Source organism: Neovison vison, chromosome 2, assembly GCF_020171115.1.
Source record: "Neovison vison isolate M4711 chromosome 2, ASM_NN_V1, whole genome shotgun sequence".
Classification (NCBI taxonomy): Eukaryota; Metazoa; Chordata; class Mammalia; order Carnivora; family Mustelidae; genus Neogale; species Neogale vison.
The window spans coordinates 134,377,810-134,399,537 of record NC_058092.1 but is presented as its reverse complement, the minus strand read 5'-3'; positions in this window follow the sequence as shown (position 1 = coordinate 134,399,537).

The window sequence follows — 21,728 nt, the reverse complement described above, 5'->3', positions numbered from 1 at the left end:
CATGTCTGAACTGCTGGCTCTGGGATGAGCTTCCCAGTGGGCTGAATTGAAATGGACTCTTTTGAGGATTTTTCATTATGTTGGTTTGTATCAATGGAGACCTTGGAATGTGCTGGTGGCTCAGGGGCCCTGCAGAATTCACCTACCTGAAGGGTTTGATACCACTACAATAAGAAAGCTCCCTATGTGGAGACAAGAGACGTTCTGTTTGGGGGCTCAGAAAAGCCCTAGATACTGGTCTTTGAAACCAACCTTCTGAGGAGAGACACCTGGAAGCCAAAGCTAGGGCTCAGATTAGGGCCTAGGGGCCTCTCAGATTCAATCTTCTGCCCCTGGGGACACTGTCTGAGTGTCTAAATGGAGATAGTTGCACAGATGGTGTCAGAGTGCCCCTCTTAGGACAGGGCAGCCTACACTATTGGGATGGCCTCGGGGGCCTTGGAGATTTCTCCTAATCTGTAGGGTTGTGGCCAATGGATTGGGCACAATTTCCTTGGAGAGGACAGACAGAGTCCTTCAGGGTGGCTCCATATGCCCTAGCCTGGAAGGTGTGTGGGTCCATGCTGTGGGCACAGAATTCTGAAAACACAAACTTGGCTTAGGTGTGGCACCGAGGGTATGGCAGGCCAGATCTACAGACCGTGAGGGGAGCTCTTCGACTTATGAAAGTAGGGAGAGTGGAGAGCGGTCCCTCAGGCTTTTGTTTCTGGATGTTGTGTCCAGGATAGCGTGGTTTGTAGCGTGGCCTCAGGGGCTATGGACGAGTCTCCCTCTCTGGGGATTTGGTCAAGCTCCCAAGAGTTTGGGGTCACTATGTGGGAAGGGTGGAGTCCTGTTGTCTGGCTCAGGTGTCTCTCCAAGAGAGGGATTCCAGAGCAGAGCCCCAGGTATGGGCGACAGGAAAAGTCGAAATCTGGTGAGGATTGGGAACATAGGGGCTTGGCAAGCCCCATATGTGGGCTCCTGGTCCAGGACCTGAGGGTCTTACTTCGACATGGGGCTCTCCCTGAGGGTCACAATGCGAGTTTGTGCCCAAGTCGTCACTCATGAAGGTTTCTCCTACCCTGAAACTGACTTCATGCCAACAGCAAGCTTTATAGCCATGGGGAAGGAGGAGTTCTGATTCATGCTTCAGGTACCACGTGTGCCGGGATTTGATATAATGTCTAGGTTCAGATGCCTGAAATCCCAGGTTGGGAAGAAATGACGGCCTAAGGCCATGGCGTGTCCGATATGCTGGGTGTGCGGCTAGCTGTCTCCTTGTCTGTCGGGACGTCTGGCCTCATGGTGTGTCAGACAGAGCATTAGTGCCCAGGGATGCCTATCCAATTGGGGTGCGGTCGAGGCCCGAGCAGGTTGATCCTGATTTGGGGTTCCTGGAGAGCCCCATAGGGCAAAGTTTTTCTTCTGGTGGGCAGGCAGACGGCTGCGTTGTGGTTCCGGAATTCCCAGTCTGGAGGGCTTGTTTGCCAGGAGTGTGAGGAAGGAAGTCTGAAAACACAAGCTAGCATTAGGTTTGGGACCGAGGGCACGGCAGGCCCACTCTGTAGAGGCTGAATTGAGATTTCCTGCATCTGAGGTCAGGGTGAGTATCAGACGCTGCCTCAGGCTGGAGTTTGTGTCCATGATGGCCCCTTCCTGAAAGGGGTGGGGCCGTCATGATGCCAGAGACTTTTCCTCAAGGTTTCCTTCTATAGGACAGTTGAGTCCTATTGGATGGTTCCCTGGTTCGCCCCATACAGAACGACTTGAGAGCAGGGGTCTAAGCATGGATGCCTGGAAACTCCACCTCACATTCCCACTGGCTGATCAGGACAAGGCAGGCTCAATCTGCGGGCTCTTGGGCGAGCTACCCAGAGGGCTGAGATGAAATGGACTCTCCTGAGGATGGGTCATAATGTGGTTTGTTGGACACGGATACCTTGGAATGTGGCGGTGGCTCAGGGACTCTGCAGGATTCTCCAACCCGAAGGGTTTGACACAGCTCCAACAAGGAAGCTTCCCATATGGAGACAAGAGGTGTTCTGTTTCATGCCGCATGAAAGCCCCATATGTTGGTCTTTGAACCTAGGCCTCTGAGGAGTGACACTTGGAAACCAAAGCAAGAGTTCAGTTTAGGGCCTAGGGACTTGTCCGGTTCAATCTTCTGTCTCTTTGGACGTCTGTCTGCGTGTCTGCATGGAGGCAGTTGTTCAGCTTTTGTCAGAATGCTCCTGTTTGTCCATGGTACCTTACAGTAGTGGGATGTCCTTGGGGGCCTTGAGGTTTCTCCTATTCTGTAGGGTTGTGGCCAATGGAATGGGCACAGTTTCCCAGGAGATAGCAGTCACAGTCCTCTGGTGTGGCTCCAGAGGTCCCAGCCTGGAGGCTGTGCGTGCCAGGGCTGTGGGGACAGACGTCCAAAAACACAAACTCGGCTCAGGTTTGGGGCTGAGGTTATGGTAGGCCTGATCTACACTCCGTGAGGGGATCTCCTCAGGATATCAAGGAGGGCAATTGTGAGGCAGTCACTCAGGCTTTTGTCTCTGGATATTGTGTCCACAATGGCTGTTTAATGTAGGGGTGGTCTCATTGGCCGAGGAAGAGTATTCCTTCTCTGGTGATTTGCCCAGGTCCCTAGAGTTTGGGGGTTATTCTGTAGGAAGTGAGGAGTCCTGTTTTCTGCCTCAGGTGTCCCCCGAATATTAGAGATATTAGAGCAGAACAGTAGGTACTTAAAACTGGAATACCTTCCCTCTGGTAAGGCCTGGGGGCCTATGGGCATGGCAAGCCCCATATGCTGGCTCTTGGTCCAGCCACTGAGAGGCGTTACTTGAATACGGGACTCACTCTGAGGGTCACAATGCGTGTGTGTCCCCAAGGCGGCCCACAAGCACTGGCGTGGCCTCTTGGACCACGCAGGATTTCCTACACTGAAAGTTGGACAACATGCCAACCACAAGGTTTCTGGCCATGGGGAAAGAAGAATTCTGATTTCTGCATCACGTTCACCCCTGGCGGTGATTGGAGATAAGGTCTAGGTTCTGAAGCCTGAAAACCGAGGTTGGGAAGAGATGACGACCTAAGGCGATGGCAGGTCCGATGTGTTCAGTTTGGGACCAGATGTCTGGGTGTCATTTTGGATATCAGGTCTCAGGCTGTGCCAGACAGGGCTTTAGTACACAGGGTAGGCGATATAATTGTGGTACAGTCCAGTGGAGTGCATTAGATAATCATTTGAGGTTTCTCATTAACAGCATAGGGCAAAGTTTTTCTTCTGAATGGCAGGCAGAGTGCTGCATTGTGGCTCCGGAATTCCCAAACTGGAGGGCTTGTGGGTCAGGAGAGTGAGGACGGAAGTCTGAGAACACAAGCTAGGCTTTTGTTTCCGGGCAATGACATGGCAGGCACACTCTGCAGAGCTGAATTGAGATCTCCTGCATCTGATGTCAGGGCGAGAATCAGACGTTGGCTTGGGATGGAGTTTCTGTCCATGTTGGCCCCTTCATGAAGGGGGAAGGGGGCATTACGAGACCATTGAGGTTTTCCCACGATGGAAGTTGTGAGATGCTTTAAACTGCAACGATTCTTTCTGCGGGACAATTAAGACCTACTGGATGGCTCCAGGACGTCCATAAGGTTCTTTTCCAGAGCAGGTTTCTAAGGATGGATGTTGAATGTAGGTTCGGAGGTGCGACCTAAGGCTGTGTCAGACAGGCATTAGACAGGGTACAGTGTATAATTGGGGTGCAATCGAGTGGCAAGAAGGTTGATCCTCATTTGGGGTTTATGGGTAGCTCCATAGGGCAACTTTTTTTTTTCTTCTGGAAGGAAAGCAGAGTGCAGCATTGTGTCTCCAGAATTCCCAAACTGGAGACCTTGTGGGCCAGGAGTGTGAGGACAGAAGTCTGAGAACACAATATAGGCTTAGGTTTCGGGGCAAGAGCTTGGCAGGCACACTCTGCAGAGCTGAATTGAGATCTCATGCACCTGAAGCCAGGGCTAATATCAGACGTTTACTCGGGTTGGAGTTTCTGTCCATGACGGCCCCTTTATAAAGTGGAGCGTCTCCCGAGGCCATGGAGGTTTTCCCACGCTGGGAGTTGTGAGGTGCTCTAATAGGCAAGGATGGATTACTTCTGCAGGCCAGTCGAGACCTGTTGGGTGGCTCCAGGATGTCCCATAGGGAAGTTCTCCAGAGCGGCGTGGCCCGAGTCCCATCCAGTTGTCTCCTGGCAACAAGGCAGGTTCTATCTGCTGGCTCTGGAGGAGAAACCAAGGAGGTTGAGTTGAAATGGACTCTCCTGAGGATGGGTCATAATGTGGGTTTAAGTCCATGGAGAACTTGGAAAGGGACACTTGACCTGGGGCCCTGAAAGACTCTCCTAACTGGAGGTTTTGACAGAGCTCCAAAGGGTACGTTTCCTATGTCAAGACGAGATTTTTCTGATGAGTGCCTCAGTAATCCCCCAGAAGCTGGTATTGGGAACCAGGCCTCTGAGGAGAGATGCCTGGAAACAAAAGCAATGGATCCGATTAGGGCCTAGTTGCCTGTCTGGTTCAATCTTCTTCTATGGGGATATCTGTCTCTGGCTCTGAATGGAGGTAGTTGCTTAGCTTGTGACAGATCGCCCCTGTTTACCCTGGATGGCGGACACTATTGGGATGGTCTCGGGGAGTTTGAAGGTTTCTCCTAATCTGTAGGGTTGTGGCCAATTGAGTGGGCAGAATTCCCTTGTAGAGGGCAGGCACAGTCCTGAGATATGGCTCCAAAGGCCCCAGCTTGGAGGGTGTTTGAACCAGGACTGTGGTACAGAAGTCTGAAAACACAAACTCAGCTTAGGTTTGGGGACGTATGTATGTAAGGACCAATCTACAGACCGTGAGGAAAATCTTTCCGGCTATGAACAAAGGGCAAGTGTGAGGTGCTTGCTCAGACTTTTGTCTCTGCATTTTGTGTCAATGCTGGCCATGGAATGTTGGGGTGGCCTCAAGGGCCATGGATGAGTCTTTTTCTTTGGGGATTTTCTCGATCCCAAGTGGTTGGGGTCATTATGTAGAATGGGGAAGACCTTTCTTTCTTTTCTTTTTTTTTTTTTTTTTTTTTTACCTCAGGTGTCCCACCAAAGAGGGATTCCAGAGCAGAGCCCTGAGTAGGGGTGACTAGATATCTCGAACTCTGATTGAGATTAGGGGCCTGGAAAGCCCCATAAGACGGCTCTTGTTCCAGTCACTGAGAGGCTTTACTTGAGGAAAGGGCTCAGGCTGAGGGTCAAAATGTGTGTTTGTACAAATTGCGGCCCTCAGGGAGAGGCGGGACCTCATGGGCCATGCTTCTTTGTCCTACAATGAACGTTGGACAGCATGTCAACCACAAGGTTTCTGGCCATGAGGAAGGAGGAGTTCTGATTTCTGCATCACGTTAACTCCTGGGAAGTTAGTGGGGATAATGTCTAGGTTCTGAAGCCTAAAAACCGAGGTTGGGTAGAGATGATGACCTAAAGCCATTGTGGGTGCGATGTACTCAGTGTATGGCCAGCTGTCTGGGTGTCAGATGGGAGGTCTGGGCTCAGGTTGTGTCAGACAGAGCTTTAGTGCACAGGCTAGACTGTATAATTGTGGTACAGTCGACTGGCATGCAGGTTGTTCCTCATTTGGCGTTTCTGGTTAGCCCTATAGGGCAACATTTTTCTTCTGGAGGACAGGCAGTGTACTGCATTGTGTCTCCAGAATTGCCAAACTGGAGGGCTTGTGGCCAGGATTGTGAGGATGGAAGTCTGAGAACACAAGCCATGCTTAGGTTTCGGGGCAAGGACACGGCAGACACACTCTGCAAAGCTGAATCGATATCTTGTGCTTCTGAAGTCAGGGCGAGGATCAGACAATGTCTCAGGATGGGGTTTCTGTCCGTGATGGCCCATTCATGAATGTGGGGGGGCATCATGAGGCATGAGGTTTTCCCACAGTATGATTGTGTGATGCACCAAACGGCAAGGATTTGTTCTGCGGGACAGTCGAGACCTGTTGGAAGGATCAAGGGCATCCCATAAGGAAGTTCTCCAGAGTAGGGCTCTAAGGATGGATGCCTGGGCAGCCCTCCTCGCATTCCAATTGTCTCCTAGCAACCAGGCAGGTTCGATATGCTGGCTCTGGGGGAGCAACCAAGGATGCTGTGTTGAAATGGTCTCTCATGAGGATCAGTCATAATGTGGTTTTAGGTCCATGGAAACCTTGGAATCGGGCCGTGGCACCGGCACACTGAAGGATTCTGCTAAGCGGAGCTTTGACACAGCTCCAAAGAACAAGTTTCCCATGTGGAGATGAGATTTGTTCTGATTGTTGCCTTAGGAACCCCCATAAGCTGGTATTGGAAACCAGGCATCTGAGGAGAGAGGCCTGGAACCCAAAGCAATGGATCCAATTAGGGGCTAGGGGCTTGTCTGCTTCAATCTTCTTTTCTGAGAACACCCTTCTAGTGTTCTGAGTCGAGGTCATTGCTCAGCTTGTGTTCAGAATGCCCTTGTTTGTCCCGGGAGGCCAACACTATTGCAATGGTCGGGGACTTTGGAGATTATCCTAATCTGTAGGTTTGTGGCCAATGGAATGGGACAGGCACAGTCCTGAGATGTGACCCCAGCTTTCTGGTTGTCAGTCGGGAAGTCTGGGCTCAGGCTGTGTCATACAGGGCATTTTGGCCCAGGGTAGACAGTCTAATTGGGGTACAGTCAAGTGGCGTGCAGATTGATCCTAATTTGGGGTTTCTGGGTAGCCCCATAGGGCAAAGTTTTTCTTCTGGAGGGCAGGCAGAGTGCTGCATTGTGGTTCCAGAATTCCCAACCTGGTGTGCTTTTGGCCCATATGAGTGAGTATGGAAGTCTGAGAACCCAAGCTATGCTTAGGTTTCGGGGCGACGGCACGACAGGCACACTCTGCAGAGCTGAATCAAGATCTCGTGCATCTGAAGTCAGGGCGAGGATCAGACTTTGGCTCAGTTTGGAGTTCTGTCCATGATGACCCCTTTATGAAGGTAGGGGGGGCATCTAGAAACCATGGGTTTTTCCCATGATGGGAGTTGTGAGATGCTCAAATCCACAAGGACTCCTTCTGCGGGGTAGTCAAGACCTGTTGGAAGGCTCCAGGACGTCCCATATGAAATGACGCCAGAGCAGGGTTCTAAGGATGGATACTTGGAGAGCCTGACTCACATTCCAGTTTTCTCCTAGCAACAAGGCAGGTTTGATTTTCTGGCTCTGGGGGAGCAATTGAGGGTGATGAGTTGAAATGTACTCTCCTGCGGAATGGTCATAATGTGGGTTTGTGTCCATGGAGACCTTGGAATGGGGCAGTGGCTCTGGGTACCTAAAGATTTCTCCTAACTGGAGGTTTTTACACAGCTCCGATGGATAAGTTTCCCGTGCAGAGACGAGATTTGTTCTGATTGGTACCTCTGGAAACTCCCATATGCTGGTATTGGAAATCAGGCCTCTGGGGAAAGATGTCTAGGAACAAAAGCAATGGAAACAATTACAGTCTAGGGGCCTGTCTGGTTCAATCTTCTTCTCTGAGAATATCTGTCTATGGGTCTGAGTTGAGGTCGTTGCTCAGATTGTGACAGATCGCCCCTCTTTGCCCTGGGCGTCCTACACTATTGGGATGGACTCGAGGACTTTGGAGGTTTCTCCTAATCAGTCTGGTTGTGTCCAATGGAATGGGCAGAATTTCCTTGGAGAGGGCAGGCACAATCCTGAGGTGTGGCTCCAGGGGCCCCAGCCTGGATGGTGTGTTGGCCAGGACTGTGGGGACAGAAGTCTGAAAACACAAACTCGGCTTCAGTTTGGGGACTTAGTTATGGCAGGCCCAATCTACAGATCATGAGGAGAATTTTTCGGGCTCTGAACAAAGGACAAGTTTGAGGCAATTACTCAGGCTTTTGTCGCCGGATTTTGTGACAACTGTAGCCGTTGAATGTCGGGCTGGCCTCATGGGCCATGGACGAGTCTTTCTCTCTAGAGATTTGGACCAATCCCAAATTGTTGGGATCATTCTGTGGATTGGAGGAGTCCTTTCCATATTTTTTTTAACCTCAGGTGTCCCACCAAAGAGGGATTCTGAACCGAGCCCTGAGTAGGGGTGGCAAGACATCTTAAACTCTCATTAAGATTGGGGGACTAGGAGCATGCCAAGCCCCATATGCAGGCTCTTGGTCCAGCCACTGAGAGGTATTACTTGAGGACAGGGCTCACGTTGAGGGTCCCAATAGGTATTTGTGCCCATCGCAGCACTCAAGTATGACCGGGGCCTCATGTGCCACACTGGTTTCTCCTACACTGAACGTTGGACAACATTCAAACCACAAGGTTTCTTGCCATGGGGAAAGAGAAGTTCTGATTTCTGCATCACATTCACTGCTGGGCAGTGAGTGGAGATAAGGTCTAGGTTCTGATGCCTGAAAACCGAGGTTGGGAAGATATGACAACCTAAGGCCATGGCGGGTCCAATGTACTCAGTGTGCGGTCAGCCTTCTGGGTGTCGATCACGAGGTCCTGGCTCAGGCTGTGTCAGACAGTGCATTACTGCCTAGGCTCAACTGTATAATTGGGGTACAGTCGAGTAGTGTGCAGGTTGATCCTCATTTGTGGTTTCTAGGTAGCCCAATTGGGCAACGTTTTTCTTCTGGAAGGCAGGAAGAGTGCTGCATTGTGCATCCAGAATTCTGAAACTGGAGGGCTTGTGTGCCAGGAATGTGAGGACAGAAGTCTGAGACCACAAGTAGGCTTAGGTTCTGGGGCGAGGGCACAGCAGGCACACTCTGCAGAGCGGAATCGAGATCTCATGCATCTGAAGTCAGGGCAAGGGTAGCCGTTGGCTCAGGTTGGAGTTTCTGTCCATTATGGCCCCTTCATGAAGGTAGGGGGACATCACGAGGCCAAGGAGGTTTTCCCATAGTGGGACTGTGTGATGCTCCAAACCGCAAGGATTCCATCTGAAGAACAGTGGAGACCTGTAGGATGGATCCAGGATGTCCCATAAGGAACTTCTCCAGAGCAGGGTTCTAACGATGGATGCCTGGGCAGGACACCTCGCATTCTAATAGTCTCCTAGCGATAAGGAAGGTTTGAACTGCTTGCACTGGGGGAGGCAACCGAGGGCACTGTGTTGAAATGGACTTTCCTGAGGATTGGTCATAATGTGTGTTTGTGTCCATGCAGATTTTCGAATAGGGCAATGGCTCTGGGGCCCTGAAGGATTCTCCTAACCGGAGGTTTCACACAGCTCCAAAGAGCAAGATTCCCATGTGGAGATGAGATTTGTTCTGATTGGTGCCTCAGGAACCCCCATAAGCTAATATTGGCAACCAGGCTTCGAGGAGAGATGCCTGGAAATCAAAGGAATAGCTCCCATTCGCCCTTAGGGGCATGTCTACTTCAATTTTCCCTGGGCACATCTGTCTATGGTTCTCAGTGGAGGGCACTGCTCAGCTTGTGTCAGATAGCCCCTGTTTGCCCCGGGTGACCTACACTACTGGGATGGTCTCAGGGACTTTGGAGGTTTCTCCTAATCTGTAGGGTTGTTTCCAATGGAATAGGCATAATTCACTTGAAGAGGGCAGTCACAGTCCTGAGGTGTGGCCCTAGCTGTCTGGGTTTCGGTCAGGAGTTCTGGGCTCAGGCTGTGTCACGCGGGGCATTAGTGCCAGGCTAGACTGTATATTTGGGGTACAGTCAAGAGGCATGCAGGTTGATCTTCATTTGGCATTTCTGGGTAGCCCCGTAGGGCAAAATTTTTCTTCTGGAGGGCAGACAGAGTGCTGTATTGTGGCTCCAGAGTTCCCAAACTGGAGGGCTGGTGGGCCAGGAGTGTGAGGATGGAAGTCTGAGAGCAAAAGCTAGGCTTAGGTTTAGGGGAGAGGACATGGCAGGCACACTCTACAGAGCTGAGTCAAGATCTCGTTTATCTGAACTCAGGGCTAGGATCAGACATTGGCCCATTCTGTAGGTTCTGTCCATGATGGCCCATTCATGAAGTTGGAGGGGCATCACGAGGTCATTGAGGTTTTCCCATGATGGGAGTGTGTGATGCTCCAAACCGCAAGGATTCATTCTGCAGGACAGTCGAGACCTCTTGGATGGAACCAGGACGTTCCATAAGGAAGTTCTCCAGAGCAGGGTTCTAAGGATGGATGCCTGGGCAGCCCACCTCACATTCCAATTGTCTCCTAGCAACAAGGCAGGTTACATCTGCTGGCTCTGGGGGAGCAACACAGGGGGTTGAGTTGAAATGGACTCACCTGAGGATGAGTCATAATGTGGGTTTATGTCCATTGAGTCCTTGGAATGGGACAGTGGCTCCAGGGACCTGAATGTTTCTCCTAACTGGAGCTTTAACCAAAGCTCCAAAGAGCAAGTTGCCCATATGAAGATGAGATTTGTTCAGATTGGTACCTCTGGAAACCCCCATATGCTAGTATTAGAAACAAGGTCTCTGAGGAGAGATGCCTGGAAACAAATGCAATGGATCCAATTAGGGTCTAGGTGCTTGTCCAGTTCAATCTTCTTCTCTGGGGATATCTGTGTATGGGTCTGAGTTGAGGTAGTTGCACAGCTTGGGACAGATCGCTTTGGTTTTTCTTAGGAGGCCTACACTATTGGGACAGCATCAGGTACTTTGGAGTTTTCTTCTAATATCTAGGGTTGTCTCCAATGGAATGGGCAGGATTCCCTTGGAGTAGAAGGCACAGTCCTGAGATGTGGTTCCAGGGGCCTCAGCCTGGAGGGTGTGTGGGCCAAGACTATCGTACAGAAGTCTGAAACACAAACTCGCCTTATATTTGTGGACGTAGGTATGGCAGGCCTGATCTACAGACCGTGGGGAGAATTATTCTGGTTATGAACAAAGGGAGAGTGTGAGGCTCTTGCTCAGGCTTATGTCTCTGGATTTTGTGTCATTGGTGGCAGTGGAATGTCAGGGTGGCCTCATGGGCCATGGACGAGTCTTTCTCTCTGGGGATTTGGCCTGATCCCAAGTGGTTGGGGTCATTCTGTTGATGGGAGGAGTCCTTTGTGTATTTATTATCTCAGGTGTCCCACCAAAGAGGGAGTCCAGAGCAGATCCCTGAGTAGGGGTGACTAGATATCTTGAACTCTGGTTAAGTTTGGGAGACTTGGGGCATAGCAAGCCCCATATGCGGGCTCTTGGTCCAGCCACTGAGAGGCTTTACTTGAGGACAGGGCTCACGCTGAGGGTCTCAATGTGTGTTTGTGCCTATCACGGCCCTCATGCATGGGCAGGGCCTCATGGGCCAGCTTGTTTCTCCTACAATGAACGTTGGACAGCATACCAACAAGGTTTCTAGCCATGGGGAAGTAGGAGTTCTGATTTCTGCATCACGTTCACCCCTACGAAGTGAGTGGAGATAAAGTCTAGGTTTCTGATGCCTGATAACTGAGGTTAGGAAGAGATGATGACCTAAGGCCATGGAGGGTGCGATGTGCTCAGTGTACTACTAGTTGTCTACATGCTGTTCAGGAGTTCTGGGATCAGGCTGTGTCAGATAGGAGTTTAGTGCTCAGACTAGACTGTATAATTGGGGTACAGTCGAGTGGTGTGCAAGTTGATGCTCATTTGGCAGTTCTGGGTAGCCCCATAGGGCAAGGCTTTTCTTCTGGAGGGCAGGCAGAGTGCTACATTGTGTCTCAGGAATTCCCAAACTAGAGGGCTTGTGGGCCAGGAGTTTGAGGACGGAAGTATGAGAAACACAAGTAGGCTTGGGTTTTGGGGCAAGGGCATGGCAGGCACACTCTGCAGAGCTGAATTGAGATCCCATGCATCAGAAGTCAGGACATGCAGACATTGGCTCAGTTTGGAGTTTCTGTCCATGATGTCCCTTTCATGAAGGGAAGAGGGCATCACGAGGACATGGAGGTTTTCCCACAATGGGAGTTGTGAGATGCTCCAATCCGCAAGGATTTTTTTCTGCTGGACATTCGAGACCTGTTGGATGGCTCCAGGGCTTCCCATACTGAACGACGCCAGAGCAGGGTTCAAAGAATCGATACCTAGAAAGCCTGTTTCGCATTCCAATTGGATCCTAGCAACAAGGCAGGTTCCATCTGCTGGCTCTGGGAGAGCAACCGAGGGGGTTGATTTGAAATGGACTCTCCTGCAGATGGGTCATAATGTGGGTTTGTATCCATGGAGACCTTAGAATGGGCCGGTGGCTCCAGCAACCTGAATATTTGTCCTGACTGGAGGTTTTGACACAGCTCCACTGGACAAGTTTCCCATGTGGAGACGATATTTCCTCTGATTGGTACCTCAGGAAACCCCCTTATGCTCCTTATGCTGCTATTGACAACCAGGCTTCTGTGGAGAGATGTTTGGAGACAAAAGCAATGGATCCAGTTAGGGCCTAGGTGCCTGTCCGGTTCAATCATCTTCTCTGGGCATATCTGTCTATGGGTCTGAGGGAAGGTAGTTGCTCAGCTTGTGTCAGATTGCCCCTGTTTGTCCTGGACGTCCTACACTATTGGGATGGCCTCTGGGACTTTGGAGGTTTCTCCTAATCTGTAGGGTTGTGTCCGAAGGAATGAGTAGAACTCCCTTGGAGAGGGCAGGCACAGTCCTGAGGTGTGGCTCCAGGGGCCCCACCCTTGAGGGTGTGTGGGCCAGGACAATGGAGACAGAAGTCTGAAAACACAAACTCGGCTTAGGTTTGGGGACATAGTAATGGCAGTCCCTATCCACAGACCCTCAGGAGAATTTTGCAGGCTGTGAACAAAGGGCGAGTGTGAGGTGCTTTTTCAGGCTTTTGTCTCTGGATTTTGTGTCAATGGTGGCCTTGGCATGTCGGGCTGGCCTCAAGGGCCATGGACGAGTTTTTCTTTCTGTGAATTTGGCCCAATTCCAAGTGTTTGGGGTCATTCTTTGGATGGTAAGAGTCCTATCTCTAATTTTTTTCCTCATGTGTCCCACCAAAGAGGGATTCCAGAGAAGATCTCTGAATAGGGTTGACTAGACTTCTCGGGCACTGGCTAAGATTTGGGGACTAGAGACATGGCAAGCCCCATATGCGGGCTTTTGGTCCAGCCCCTGAGAAGCTTCACTTGAGGACTGGGCTCATGCTGAGTGTCCCAGTGTGTGTTTGTATCCATCGCTCAGTTTGCGGCCAGCTGTCAGGGTGTAGGTCACGAGGTCTGGGCTCAGGTAGTGTCAGACAGGTCATTAGTGCCCAGGCTAGAGTGTATAATTGGAGTACAGGCTAGAGGCATGCAGGTTGATCCTCTATTGTGGTTTCTGGGTATCCCCATAGGGCAAAGTTTTTCTTCTGGAGGGTAGGCAGAGTGCTGCATTGTGTCTCCAGAATTTCCAAACTGGAGGTCTTGAAAGCCAGGAGTGTGAGGACGGAAGTCTGAGAACATAAGCTAGCTTTATGTTTTGGGGCAAGGGCACGACAGTCACACTCTGCAGAGCTGAGTCAAGATCTCGTGTATCTGCAGTCATGGCGAGGATCAAACTTTGGCCAGGTTGGAGTTTCTGTCCATGATATCCCTTCATGAAGTGGGTGGCATCATAAGGCCATGGTGGTTTTCCCAAGAAAACCACAAGGAGTTGTGAGATGCTCCAATCCACAAGGATTCCTTCCGCAGGACAGTCGAAACCTGTCAGATGGCTCCAGGACGTACCATACGGAAAGACACCAGAGCAGGATTCTAAAGATGGAGGCCTGGAGATCCCGCCACGCATTTCAATTGTCTCCTAGCGACAAGACAGGGCAGACTACACTATTGGGAAGGCCATGGGGACTTTGGAGGTTTCTCCTTTTGTAGAGTTGTAGCCAATTAAATGGGCAGAATTCCCTTGGAGAGGGCAGACACAGTCCTGAGGTTTGGCTCCAGGGGCCCCAACCTGGGCGGTGTGTGGGCCAGGACTGTGGGGACAGAAACCTGAAAGCACAAACTTGGCCTAGGTTTGGGGACTTATGTATGACAAGTCAGATCTACAGAACGTAGGGAGAATTTTTCGGGCTATGAACAAAGGGCAAATGTGACGTGCTTGCTCATGCCTTTGTCTCTGGATTTTGTGTCAACAGTGGCAGTGGAATGTCGGGGTGGCCTCATTGGCCATGGACAAGTCTTTCTCTCTGGAGATTTGGCACGATCCCAAGTGGTTGGGCTCATTCTGTGGATGGGAGGAGTCCTTTCTCTATTTTTTTTTAACCTCACGTGTCCCACCAAAGAGGGATTCCAGAGAAGAGCTCTGAATAGGGGTGACTAGACTTCTCGAGCTCTGGTTAAGATTGGGGGACTAGGTGCATGGCAAGCCCCATATGTGGGCTCTTGGTCCAGCCCCTGAGAGTCTTTACTTGAGGACAGGGCTCATGCTGAGTGTCCCAATATGTGTTTGTATCTATCGCGGCCCTGAAGCATGGCTAGGGCCTCATGGGCCACGCTGGTTTCTCCTACACTGAACGTTGGACAACATGCCAACCACAAGGTTTCTGGCCATGGGGAAAGAGAAGTTCTGATTTCTGCATCACGTACACCACTTGGCAGTGAATACTTGTAGATAAGGTCTAGGTTCTTAAGCCTGAAGACCGAGGTTGGGAAGAGTTGACGACCTAAGTCCATGGTGTGTCCGATGTGCTCAGTGTGCGGCCAGCTGTCTGGGTGTCGGTCACGAGGTCTGGGCTCAGGCTGTGTCAAACAGGGCATTAGTGTCGAAGGTGGACTGTATAATTGGGATACAGTCTAGAGGCATGCAGGTCGATCCTCATTTGAGGTTTCTGGGCAGCCCCATAACATTTCTCTTCTGGAGGGCAGGCAGAGTGCTGCACTATGTCTCCAGAATTCCCAAACTGGAGGGCTTGTGGTCCAGGAGTGTGAGGACGGAAGTCTGAGATCACAAGCTAGCCTTAGGTTTTGGGGCACACTCTGCAGAGCGCAATCAAGAACTTGTGCATCTGAAGTCAGGGCAAAGATCAGACGTTGGCTCAGGTTGGAGTTTCTGTCCATGATGTCCCCTACATGAAGGTGGGGGCATCACGAGGCCATGGGGGTTTCCCACGGTGCAGGTGTGTGATGCTGAAAATCACAAGGATTCCTTCTGTGGGACAGTCGAGACCTGTTGGATGGATCAAGGACACCCCATAAGGAACTTCTCCAGAGCAGGGTTCTAACGATGGATGCAATGAACTCACATTCCAAATGGCTCCTAGTGACAAGGCAGGTTTGATGTGCTGGCACTGGGTGAGCAACCAAGGGGGGTGAGTTGAAATGGACTCTCCTGAAGATCGGTCATAATGTGGGTTTGTGTCCATGGACCTTGGTATGGGGCGGTGACTCTGGGGCCCTGAAGGATTCTCCTAAATGTAGGTTTTGCGACAGCCCCAAAGAGCAAGTTTCCCATGTGGAGATGAGATTTGTTCTGATTGTTGCCTCCAGAAACCCCATAAACTGGTATTGGAAACCAGACACCTGAGGGGAGATGCCTGGAATCCAAAGCAATATATCTGATTAGGGCCTAGGGGCCTGTCCACTTCAATCATTTTCTCTGAGAACATCAGTCTACCGTTTTGTATGTTGGTCATGGATCAGCATTTGTCAGATCGCCCCTGGCATGGTCTCGGGGACTTTGGAGGTTTCTCCTAATCTGTAGGGTTGTGGCAAATGGAATGGGCATAATTCCCTTGCAGAGGGCAGAACAGTCCTTTGGTGTGGCCCCAGGTGACTGGGTGTCAGTCAAGAAGTCCCAGGTCAGGCTGCGTCAGACAGGGCATTAGTGCCCATGGTAGACTGTATAATTGGGGTACAGTCGAGTGGCATGTAGGTTGATCCTCATTTGGTGTTTCTTGGTAGCCCCAGGGGCAACGTTTTTTCTCTGGAAGGCAGGCATAGTGCTGCATTGTGGCTCCAGAATTCCCAAACTGGAGGGCTTGTGGGCCAGGAGAGTGAGGACAGAAGTCTGAGAACACAAACTAAGCTTAGGTTTTGGGTCGAGGGCAGGGCAGGCACACTCTGCAGAGCTAAATTGAGATCTCGTGCATCTGAAGTCAGGGCGAGGATCAGACGTTGACTCAGGTTGGTGTTTCTGTCCATGATCCCCCTTCTTGAAGGGAGGGGGGCATCATGAGGCCATGGAGGTTTCCCATGATGGGAGTTGTGAGATGCTCCAAACCGCAAGGATTCTTTCTGCGGGACAGTCAAAACCTGTCGGATGGCTCCAGGACGTACCATATGGAAAGACGCCAGAGCAGGGTTCTAAGGATGGAGGCCTGGAGAGCCTGCCACGCATTCCAAATGTCTCCTAGCAACAAGACAGGTTCGATGTGCTGGCTCTGGGTGAGCAACCGAGGGGGCTGTGTTCAAATGGACTCTCCTGAGGATGGGTCATAATGCGGGTCTCTGTCCATGGAGATGTTGGAATGCGGCAGTAGCTCCAGGGACCTGAAGGTTTCTCCCAACTAGTGGTTTTGACACAATTCCAAAGAAAAGTTGCCCATGTGGACACGAGATTTGTTCTGATTGGTACATCAGGAAACCCCCTTATGATGTTATTAGAAACCAGGCCTCTGAGGAGAGATGCCTGGAAACAAAAACAATAGATCCGATTAGGGCCTAGGTGCCTGTACGGTTCAATCTTCTTCTCTGGGGATATCTGTCTATGGATCTGCGTGGAGGCCTTTGCTCAGCTTGTGACAGATCGCCCCTGTTTGTCCTGGGCAACCTACACTATTGGCATGGCCTCGGGACTTGGAGGTTTCTCTTAATCTGTATGGTAGTGGCCAACGGAATGGGCAGAATTCCTTTGGAGAGGGCAGGCAGAGTCCTGAGGTATAGCTTAAGCAGACCCAGCCTGGAGGGTGTGTGGGTTGGGATCTAAGTTTGAAAACACAAAACTTGACTTAGGTTTGGGGACATAGGTATGGCTTATGTCATACAGGCTGTGGGGAGAATTTTTCAGGCTATGAACAAAGTGCGAGTGTGAGGCACTTGCTCAGAATGTTGTCTCTGGATTTTGTGTCAAGGGTGGCTGTGGAATGTCGGAGTGGCTTCATGGGCCATGAACGAGTCTTTCTCTCTGTGGATTTGGCCAGATCCCAAGAGTTTGGGGCCATTCTGTGCATGGGACGAGTCCTTTCTGCCTTTTGTTTGTTTTTTGTTTTGTTTTGTTTTAATTCAGGTTTCCCACAAAAAAAGGCATAACAGAGCAGAGACCTGACTAGGCGTGACTAGACATCTCGAGCTCTGGTTTAGATTGGGGGACTAGGGGCATAGCAAGTACCATATGTGGGCTCTTGGTCCAGTCACTGAGATGCTTTACTTGAGGACAGGGCTCATGCTGAGGGTCTTAATGTGTGTTTGTGCCCATTGTGGCCCTCAAGCATGTCCAGGGCCTCATGGGCCACACTGGTTTCTCCTACATTAAGGTTGGACAACATGCCAACCACAAGGTTTCTTGCCATGAGGAAGACGAAGTTCTGATTTCTGAATCACGTACACCACTTGGCAGTAGTGGAGATAAGGTCTAGGTTCTGAAGCCTGAAAACTGAGGTTGGAAAGAGATGATGAACTAAGGCCATTGCATGTCTGATGTGCTCAGTGTGTGGCCAGCTGTCTGGGTGTTGCTCACGAGGTCTGATCTCAGGTTGTGTCAGACAGGGTATTACTGCTCGTGCTGGACTGTATAATTGAAGTATTGTCGAGTGGCATGCAGGTATATCCTATTCGGGATTTTTGGTTAGCACCATAGGGCAAAGTTTTTTCTTCTGGAGGGCAGGCAGAGTGCTTCATTGTGACTCCAGAATTCCCAAACTGGAGGGCTTGTGGCCCAGGAGGGTGAGGACGGAAGTCTGAGAACACAAGCTTGGCGTAGGTTTCAGATCGAGGGCACGGCTGGTACACTCTGCTGAGCTGAATCGAGATCTCGTGGATATAAAGTCAGGGCGAGCATCAGACTTTGGCTCTGGTTGGAGTTTCTGTCCATTTCCCCCCTTCATGAAGGGGCGGGCGCATCATGAGGCCATGGTGGTTTTCGCAAGATGGGAGTAGTGAGATGCTCCAATCCCCAAAGATTCCTTCTGCGAGAAAGTCGAGATCTGTTGAATGGCTCCAGGACATCCATTACAGAACGACACCAGAGCAGGGTTCTAAGGATGGAATTCTGGGCAGCCCGCCTCGCATTCCAATTATCTACTTGAGATAAGGCAGCTTCAATTGCTGGCTCTGGGGAAGCAACCGAGGGGGCTGAGTTGGAATGGGCTCTCCTGAGGATGGGTCATAATGTGGGCTTGTGTCCATAGAGACTTTGGAATGGGGCAGTGGCTCTGTGTACCTGAATGTTTCTACTAACTGAAGTTTTGACACAGCTCCAAAGAGCAAGTTTCCCACGTGGAGACATGATTTGTACTGATTACTACCTCCGGGAACTCATATATGCTGGTATTGGAAACCAGGCCTCTGAGGAGAGATGCCTGGAAACAAAAGTAATGGATCTGATTATGGCCTACGTGCTGTCCAGTTCAATCTTCTTCTCTGGGGATATCTGTGTACGGGTCTGAGTGGGGGTAGTTGCGCAGCTTGTGACAGATCACCCCTGTTTGTCCTGGGTGGCTGGCACTATTGGGATTGCCTCGGGGAATTTGGAGATTTCTCCTAATCTGTCGGGTTGTGTCCAAAGGAATGAGCAGAATTCCCTTGGAGAGGTCAGGCACAGTCTTGAGGTGTGGCTCCAGGGGCCCCAGCCTAGAGGTTGTGTGTGCCAGGACTGTGGAGACAGAAGTCTGAAAACACAAACTCGGCTTAGGTTTGGGAACTTAGGTGTGGCAGGCCCGATCTACAGACCTTGAGATGAATTTTTCAGGCTATGATCAACGAGCGAGTGTGACGTGTTTTATCAGGCTTTTGTTGTCGGATTTTGTGTCAATGGTGGCCCTGCAATGTCTGGCTGGCCTCATCGGCCATGGACGAGTTTTTCTCTCTGTTGATTTGGACCGATTCAAAGTATTTGGGGTCATTCTTTGGATGGTAGTAGTCCTTTCACTTTTTTTTTTTAACCTCATGTGTCCCACCAAAGAGGGATTCCAGAGAAGAGCTCTTAAAAGCGGTGATTAGACTTCTCGAGCTCTGGTTAAGATTGGGGGACTAGGGGCATGGCAAGCCCCATATGCGGGGCTCTTGGTCCACCCCTGAGAGGCTTTACTTGAGGATAGGGCTCACGCTGAGGGTCCCAATGTGTGTTTATGCCCATCATGTCCCTCAAGCGTGGCTGGGGCTTCATGGGCCATGCTGCTTTCTCCTACACTGAACATTGGACAGCATGCCAACCACAAGGTTTCTGGTCATGGGGAAAGAGGAGTTCTGATTTCTGCATCACGTACACCACTTGGCAGTGAGTGGAGATAAGGTCTAGGCTCTGAAGCCTGAACACCAAGGTTGGGAAGAGATGACGACCTAAGGCCATGGTGTGTCCGATGTGCTCAGTGTGCGGCCAGCTGTCTGGGTGTTGATCACGAGGTCCATCTCTTCTGGAAGGCAGGCAGAGTGCTGCATTGTGTCTCCAGAATTCCCAGACTGGTGGGCTTTTGAGACAGGAGTGTGAGGACGGAAGTCTGAGAAGACAAGCTAGGACTCGGTTTCGGGGCGAGGCCAGACCTGCAGAGTTGAATCGAGATCTCGTGCATCTGAAGTCAGGGCGAGGATCCAACATTGCCTCCGGTTGGAGTTTCTGTCCATGATGTCCCCTACATGAAGGTGGTGGCATCACGAAGCCATGGAGGTTTTCCCATGGTGTGAGTGTGTGATGCTGCAAATCACAAGGATTCCTTCTGCGGGATTGATGAGATTTGTCAGAAAGATCAAGGATGCCCCATAAGAAACTTCTCAGAGCTGGTTTCAAACAATGGATGCTTGGGCAGCCCAACTCGAATTCCAATTGTCTCCTAGCGACAAGGCAGGTTCGATCTGCTGGCTCTGCGGGGAGCATCCGAGGGGTTGAGTTGAACTGGACTCTCCTGAGGAGGGGTCATAATGTGGGTTTGTGTCCATGGAGACCTTGGAATTGGGCGGTGGCTCCAGGGACCTGAAAGTTTCTCCTAACTATAGTTTTTTTTTTTTTGAAAGATTTTTTTTTTATTTAGTTGCTAGAGACAGAGGGAGAGAGAGCGAGTGAGCACAGGCAGACAAAGAGGCAGGCAGAGGCAGAGGGAGAAGCAGGCTCCCCGCCGAGCAAGGAGCCCGATGTGGGACTCGATCCCAGGACCCTGGGATCATGACCCGAGCCGAAGGCAGCTGCCCAACCAACTGAGCCACCCAGGCGTCCCTCCTAACTATAGGTTTTGACACAGCTCCAAAGAGCAAGATTCCCATGTGGAGACAAGATTTGTTCTGATTGGTACGCCTGGAAACCCCCATATGCTGGTATTGGAAACCAGGCCTCTCAAGAGAGAAGCCTGGAAACAAAAGCAATGGATCCTATTAGGGCCTAGGTGCCTGTCCAGTTCAATCTTTTCTCTGGGGATATCTGTCTACGTGTCTGAGTGGAGTTCGTTGCTCAACTTGTCACAGATCATCCCGCTTTATCCTGGGTGGCCAACACTACTGGGATGGCCTCGGGGACTTTTTAGGTTTCTCCTAATCTGTAGCTTTGTGGCTTATGGAATGGGCAGAATTCCACTGGAGAGGACAAGAACAGTCCTGAGTTGTGGCTTCAGGGTCCCTAGCCTTGAGGGTTTGTGGGCCAGCACTGTGGGGACAGAAGTCTGAAAACACAGACTCGGCTTAGGTGGGGACTTATATATGACAGGCCCGATCTACAGACCATGAGGAGAATTTTTTTGGGCTATGAACAAAGGGCGAATGTGAGGCCCTTGTTCATGCTTTCGTGTCTGGATTTTGTGTCAACGGTGGACGTGGAATGTTGAGGTGGCCTCATGGGCCACCTCATGGGTCATGGATAAGTCTTTCTCTCTGTGGATTTGGCCCGATCCCAAGTGTTTGGGGTCAGTCTGTGGATGGGAGGAGACATTCTGTATTTTTTTTTACCTCAGGTGTCCCACCAACGTGGGATTGCAGAGCAGAGCCCTCAGTAAGGGTGACTAGATATCTCGACTTCTGGTTAAGATTGGGGAACTAGGGGCATGGCAAGCCCCATATGCAAGCTGTTGTTCCTGTCACTGAGAGGCTTTACTTGACACAGGGCTCACGCTGAGGGTCCCAATGTTTGTGCCCATGGTGGCCCTCAAGCATGTGCGGGCCTCATGGGCCACTCTAATTTCTCCTACACTGAACGTTGGAGAACATGCCAACCACAAGGTTTCTGGCCAAGGGGAAGGAGGAATTCAGATCTGCATCACATCACGTTCATCCCTAGGCAGAGATGGGAGATAAGGTCTAAGTTCTGAAGCCTGAAAACCGAGGTTGGGAAGAGATGATGAACTAAGGCCATGGCAAGTCCGATGTGCTCAGTGTGCGGCCAGCTGTCTGGGTGTCGGTTGGGAGGTCCGGGCTCAGGCTGTGTCAGACAGGGCTTTAGTGCCCAGTGTAGACTGTATAATTGGGGTACCGTCAAGTCGTGTGCTGGTTGATCTTCATTTGGTGTCTCTGGGTAGCCACATAGGGCAACATTTTTCTTCTGGAGGGTAGGCAGAGTGCTGCATTGTGTCTCTGAATGCCAAACTGGAGGGTTTGTGGGTCAGAAGTGTGAGGACAGAAGTCTGAGAACACAAGCTAAGCTTAGGTTTTGAGGCGATGGCA